This window comes from Marmota marmota, unplaced genomic scaffold (genome assembly GCF_001458135.2).
Source record: "Marmota marmota marmota unplaced genomic scaffold, marMar, whole genome shotgun sequence".
In the NCBI taxonomy this organism is placed as follows: Eukaryota; Metazoa; Chordata; class Mammalia; order Rodentia; family Sciuridae; genus Marmota; species Marmota marmota.
In genome coordinates, this window is record NW_026000130.1 from 875,088 (window position 1) to 875,528 (window position 441).

Genomic DNA, 441 nt, shown 5'->3' on the forward strand with positions numbered 1-441 from the left:
AGGAGGCCCGCCGGTGCCCACCTGAGCCCGCGCACAGCGCTTGGCACCGCGTGGCCCTTTGGGGGGCGGGGCGCTGTCGGGTTTACATTGGAAAACTGGGACCCGGCCACTGTCCCAGACGAGCCGGCACCCGAACCCACCGAGCCTGAGCTAACGATGTTGGGGACTCATCCTTCTCCACAGCTTTGCGGAATGCAATTCCCGAAACCTAGGGACGCGCCTGTCCTTCCAACAAAGGGTCCCAAGCAGCCTATACCATTGCGTACTGGGCACCTTACCTCCACTTCCTCTCATCAGAGATTACTTGAATCTTCAATTCACTCTGTGCGAGATGGGTGCAGTTGTCCCCATTTTACAGGTGAAAAAACCGAGATCCAGACATCCTTAGCCCACCCTTAGTTGATCCCATGTGTACACTGCCCTGCCCTCTCTTATTCTCAC